We start from the raw sequence: 5823 nt of genomic DNA, 5'->3' as shown, positions 1-5823 counted from the left end.
CTCCACTGCAGCTGCTGCTGCTGCCAACCCCTCAGACAGGTTTCTGCCCTCCTGGGGTCCAGGCACCCCATGCCCAGGAAGACAGAACAAAGGATTTTCTCTGAGAGAGGGTGTAACACCCTCTCCCTTTGGTAATAGGTGTGAAGGCTGGGGAGGAGTACCCTCCCTCAGCCTCTGGAAATGCTTTGATGGGCACAGATGGTGCCCATCTCTGCATAAGCCAGTCTACACCGGTTTAGGGATCCCCCAGCCCTGCTCTCGCGTGAAACTGGACAAAGGAAAGGGGAGTGACCACTCCCCTGACCTGCACCTCCCAGGGAAGGTGCCCAGAGCTCCTCCAGTGTGTCCCAGACCTCTGTCATCTTGGAAACAGAGGTGTTTGTGGCACACTGGACTGCTCTGAGTGGCCAGTGCCAGCAGGTGACGTCAGAGGCTCCTTCTGATAGGCTCTTACCTCTCTTGGTAGCCAATCCTCCTTCCTAGGTAGACTATTTTTATGTTATTATTATATAATGAGTATGATATGTATAAAAAACATACTAATAGATATCAACATATTTGAGAAACTTTTGGTATGTTTATGTTCACTCTGTATCAAGTTCTCTCACTGACAAATTGACTGCAGACGTATTTCTTTTAATGTTCTGCTGTATATAGTTTGTATTCCAAGTAGGTGACTCGCAAGAAAGCAATACTAGACAAGATTCGACAATAATGTCAACAATGGATATTGAGATATCTCTAATTATTAACTATGCTAGATTGCTATTTTCACGTACTAGTGCCTTGTTTGGACAATCCTTGGTACAAAATGGCCGTCCCATATGAAGGGTGATATCTTAGTACATTTTAAGATGGTCTCTTGGGACTTCTATGTGTTAGAAATACATCGATTCTCTCTCCTAAACTATATGACTATATGGATATTATTCAAGGAACATGGGGCTAATGCTGGTCAATGGGGAACTCTCAGTGCATGCAGGGTTGATTCTTTGATTTGGAACGTTTTGGTACCCATAAAGTATAGATATGATCTTTCCAAGATGGCGCCTGTAATTGGTGTGCTATCTTGTGTGCAGACTATTTTCTTCCAAATGGCTTGATGATGTGGCTGTTTTCTGGTGTATATATCGTCGGGGTCTGGCGGGGGGACCTTGTGGCACGGGCAGGGGTATCTTTATTCATCTAGAACATCTTGGCATCTGCAACTACATCGTGGGTCCTTACAAGATGGCGCCCGCAATTGCTATGACGAGCTATGTGCGCGTTTTGTGGCACAATACATTGTACTGTTAGCACTCTAATACTCGGTCTGTCACAGTAAAATAGATATATCCAACCTGGCCCTTACGAGGGCTACGTGTTTCCTTTTCCATTTTTCTTTTTCCTTCTCTTCGGCACGTTTATCGGATGCCCATTTACAGTTCTAAGATGGCGGTCGCATTAGAAACGCCGCTATAGACCTCCATCTGACATGAAAATGATGTGTCCCTCCTTCATTTTTATTTCCCATAAAAGGATGAGCTTTGGGAACACTCAGTTATTTGATGCCGATACTGAAGGGTCAACTACTCGTTGGGACTATGTTGTACGAGATATGAAGGTAATTGAACAACTAGGGACATAGTGATATTTGTAATATACATGCCTATGTATTATAAGGCATTCTTTTAGTTCTCTCTTTTTGACACTTAAAATAATATGGAGAGAGTTTATTAGGCTCACCTTTTGACTTGGACTATATATTGATTTTTTCCCTTATTTGATTTGTTCGAGATACCTTATATTTTGGATATATGACCAATTTTTGGCATATATAGGTTACTCTGTGAATGTAAATGCCTATCCAAGATTTAATTATTCCATTGGAGATTAATAAGTACAGGTTGGTTGCACTTTCGGATTGATTAATACGTAGGAATTCGAATTTACTTATTGGATATGGGACACTTATGGTTCTTGTCTTACAGACTTGTCATGATCTCGAAAGGAATTGCGGACTTCTAGCTTAAATAGAATACAATAAACATAAAAATAAAAGGTAGATATTTTAATATATTTATTTTTCAGTGTGCGAACTTGAGTTTTTGGATACACATCGGACCTGAGGAACTCCAGATCCGCATTATAGCACAGAAAATAAGGAACTGATGTCAGTGACAGTATTATGTGGACTTTCAACATCACATCCGATGGACGACAGAGTTGCACAATGCCCTCTGCCGATGCGCAAAGGTACTTCTGGAAAGGATTTCCAGATCCAGTCTGGCGCCTGGGGAAGAATTCTAAGGTAAGGAATCTACAGCTAGATGTCTCTATCAAACTCCATAATCAGTGCTATTATTGCAGCTGGAGGCTTTTCTTTTCCCCATACCTAGGGAGCGTAATGGGCTGGTCCTACTTCTAACTGCACAATTTCTAGGGTAAGAAGGAAATATAGCGGACCCAGCTTAGCCTTCTCCGGGCTCTGACAGGTGCAGAAGGTCCCATTTTTGTCCCGGGCATGCATCTGGCTGCCTCCCAAGCTATCTCTGCTGATTGTAAGCTCCTAGGTGGCAGTATGCTGGGTGGCCCCATTTCCTCTCAGCTGGCAGGAATTCTGGCCCTTGAAATATTTGAAATCCGCCCTCACCAAGGGCAAATGAGCAGCATCCTACGCTGTGGGCTATCTGTGCTCTTTAAGAGCCCACGTGATGGTGTGTTGGGTGGCCCCACCTCCTCTCAGCCACCAGGTGCTCTGGCCCTTAAAGTCTTTGGTAACTCCCTCACCAAGGGCAAACGAGTAACATCCCCATATTCTAGCAGATTAAACTGTGAGATGTCCCGGATCCCTGTACCAATCACCTATACCCAGTGACAACAAAGATTGTCAAACAAATTCAGTCACCTTTCACCACAGAAACTTACCACGGTCCTTCAGATAATAAAGACATACATCAGTACAGGTTACTTACTTTCCCATATCTTAGCCCAGTATAGGAGGGCTTTTAAGTATAATGTAGTTGCTTACAAATTTAAAGGTAAGCTACCATAGAGCTATGGAATTAGTAGCCACCAGAGGAAGCCACAGAATTCTCTTTTATTTGTTACATATGACAACAACTCAAGCAGGTTCACTTCATTATGCTAGTGGAGTGGCTCCATAGATTGCCTTGGCTAGAATATTAGCCCTGTATGTTCTTATAGAGGGTTTGATGAACAACCTCCCATATGATGAAAAAACCTAAGATGCTCAGTTAGTTTGAGACCGAAACAGAGCCACATTTTGGATGTAATCTTTGCAAGACATTTAGACAAAAACCCAACCCTTAATAACCAAAGCTTCATCCTTCACCCACCCATTGTACTCGCAGCGTTATGAGTAACTCTTTGTACTGGGCTCCTCCAACCCACATCCATCTCAGGTACTGTTGTTATAGGTGTAACACACCCTAACACCCAGTAGACAAAGTAGCACTATATAAGAACCTTAAAAAACATAACATAACATTTGAAATTAAGCCTCTTGTAGCAGAATGATTTAAAGAACTCAACTATGTGTTAGTAGTAAAGAGTGGGATCGGCACTTGAATGTCGCCCTTGTTGGTACTTGTGACTCGCTCTCTGACAGTGCGCAGCAGGTGGTATTTGTAAGGATCATGAACAAGATGCATGTCAGGACAGAAATAGGCATTTCCAAGCTTTACAACATAAGTCAGGTATTGAGTGGCTAAAAATTAGTGAATGAACATCCCAAAACAAGAGTAAAACCAAATACCAGCATTAGTTTTTTGCAGGTTCTAGGGGATGTGAACCAGGTCCGGAACGTTACCTGTCATTGAACTCCCGTCATAGTAACAATGTAGACTCTGGATCGTCAATACCTGGTAAATATTGTGCACAGCCTTGGGTTGAGCACAGGATGAAAATATCATACAAAGAAATGAATAACAGATTCTGCATGGAAGGACAACGGATATAAAGAATAAACACATTTCCACTAAAATGAAGCTTTGCTAAAATAATAAAAGGAATCAAATGTAAATAGGTGAAAGGGCACAGACCTTCAGCCCAGGGCTAAATACCCTGCCCGTGTAAATGTTAAAATAACTTCACAACAACCTACTCACAGGCGTTCAGACTCAAGTCACTGTGGTTTGGTAACTTTCACCAGTCCCTCTGGAACACCCATCTTTGATCTTCATACATTAAATAAAAGTGACTGTGCTGCTTCATAGCACTTCTCCCTCCATCATCCCAGAAGGAGAGTGAGTACCATCTCAAGCAAAGAACCTGTTGTAAATCCTAGAAACATCCAAAGAGGGGGTCCTTCTTTGAGCCTTCACGCTATTGAAAGTGGACCCCTCTAATGTAACCTATAACAGAATGCTTGCTGACAGAAGTCACGCTACTGAGACTCGACCCCTTCTTAATACCATCCGTGTCAGGCCCCAGCCCGATCAAAATACAGACTTCAGGCGTACAGAAACAAACATCCAGGGCACTTCTAAACTCGCCTGTTCCAGAGCAGTCATGCTATTGAGACTGGAATCCTTCTGACAGCACATATTATCTTGAAAGTTTAGGGGGGCAATCTCATTTACCATCTCTTTCTATGCAATCACCAGCCAAATACCATGAATTCAAATACATTATTTATTGCATTACAAATCAACATACATTTCTTATCAACATGTAAATTCTAATAATTATTTTGTACATTTTATAATATCATGATTGGTTCTAGCTATATCATATTATCAGTCTCCTTTTCCTCATTTCCTATGTTTAACAAACATTTCAAACTTGGACTTCATTAGCCATCTGCCCACTACAATACACCAATCTATACCCTGAAACATGTAAATGGATTTTGTTTGCTTTGACCAAGGCCTGGTTATCACACAGTGTGTGGGTCAGTGACTTCCATTAATGATCCCTCACTCTTCTGAAGAGAAGCCTTCTCTAGGCCTGGTTATCACACAGTGTGTGGGTCAGTGACTTCCACTAATGATCCATCGCTCTTCTGGAAAGAAGGCTTGTTCTAGGCCTGGTTATCACACAGTGGGGGTCATTATGGCCCCAGCGGTCGGCGGTATGGTGGTGGTATTACCGCCAACAGGCTGGCGGTAATCACTGCCACATTATGGTGGTCATTATGACCCTGGCGGTATTACTACCGCAGGGCCAAAACAACGGGAGCACCGCCAACAGGCTGGCAGTGCCTCCCGGCGTATTATGACCGCGGCGGTTGCGCCGCGGTCGCACCGCCGGGGCCGCCGGTTTACCGCCACAATGGCCCCGGCGGATGTAATCCGCCAGCAGCGCTGCCCAGGGGATTACGACTCCCCGACCGCCAGCCTTTTTCTGGCGGTCTGAACCGCCAGGAAAAGGCTGGCGGTACGGGGAGTTGTGGGGCCCCTGTGGGCCCCTGCACTGCCCATGCCACCGGCATGGGCAGTGCAGGGGCCCCCTAACAGGGCCCCGGCCAGCTTTTCACTGTCTGCATAGCAGACAGTGAAAAGCGCGACGGGTGCAACTGCACACGTCGCACGGCCGCAACACCGCCGGCTCCATTAGGAGCCGGCTCCTATGTTGCAGCCGCATTCCCGCTGGGCCGGCGGGCGCAAACTTGGTTTGCGCCCACCGGCCCAGCGGGAATGTCTTAATGGGGGCCGCGGGAGTGCCTATGTCATTAGTGGATTGGCTTCAGCCAATCCGACAATGTGCCGCTCCGACCTTCATCTCCAGCCTGGCGGCTGTGACTGTACCGCCGGCGGTATCATGACCCAGCTTACCGCCATGGTTTTCGTGGTTTTTTTACGGCCACGAAAACCATGGCGG

At 45.0% G+C, this 5823-nt stretch overlaps 1 long non-coding RNA gene across 1 annotated transcript; it reads left to right on the top strand.

Annotated features, from left to right (window-relative positions):
• The first annotated feature begins 1524 nt into the window (after window positions 1-1524).
• On the top strand, window positions 1525-3946 carry LOC138276110 (uncharacterized). Its single transcript, XR_011200578.1, has 3 exons — window positions 1525-1603; window positions 2071-2290; window positions 3777-3946. It is a non-coding gene; the product is annotated as an uncharacterized lncRNA (long non-coding RNA).
• Window positions 3947-5823: the final 1877 nt, after the last annotated feature.

This window comes from Pleurodeles waltl, unplaced genomic scaffold, assembly GCF_031143425.1.
Source record: "Pleurodeles waltl isolate 20211129_DDA unplaced genomic scaffold, aPleWal1.hap1.20221129 scaffold_37, whole genome shotgun sequence".
Taxonomy (NCBI): domain Eukaryota; kingdom Metazoa; phylum Chordata; class Amphibia; order Caudata; family Salamandridae; genus Pleurodeles; species Pleurodeles waltl.
Note: the sequence above shows the minus strand (reverse complement) of the source record. Positions and strands in the feature narration are given on the sequence as shown.